The sequence below is a fragment of the Triticum aestivum genome, chromosome 7B (assembly GCF_018294505.1).
Source record: "Triticum aestivum cultivar Chinese Spring chromosome 7B, IWGSC CS RefSeq v2.1, whole genome shotgun sequence".
NCBI classification, from domain to species: Eukaryota; Viridiplantae; Streptophyta; class Magnoliopsida; order Poales; family Poaceae; genus Triticum; species Triticum aestivum.
In genome coordinates, this window is record NC_057813.1 from 203,710,483 (window position 1) to 203,711,112 (window position 630).

Here is a 630-nt window from a genome sequence, read left to right on the forward strand (position 1 = left end):
GGGGCCGGGTCCCTCCGCACCGAAACTGGCCCACTTGAACGCCACCAAACGAGATCAGGGTCGACGACGGGACCTGGGGCCAGGTTCCTCATCAAGCGGCGCGCCCCTCCAGGCAGCACCTCCCAGTGCCAGCCCGGCGGAGCCCAGTCCCGGACATGGGTCAGCCGGACATCGTCGCGGACGGGTCGACGGCGAGGATGCGGGCCGGGCATCGTCGAGAACAAATACTAGCTATATGCCCGCAAAAAGTAACATTTTTTTAATGATTGGATTTTGATAACTAAAATTTCTAACATTTCTATATAACACTAATTATGCTATCATTGCATATGTCAAAAATCTATATACTATTTCATACTAATTAAGCATCTAACACTAAAAACAGAAAACACAACTTCTATACATCCATTAAAAAACTGAAAAACAACATTATATAAAGTTTCCATACTAATTAAACACTAATTATATCCATCTAACATGCATTCATACATATATAATAGTGAAAAAATAATAATCTAAATAATCTAAACTAATTAAACATACAAAATACGTATATACATGCATTAATTCATACATATGTACGTGTGTGTGTGTGTGTGTGTGTGTGTTCATGAAGCTTGTGTGTGTGTG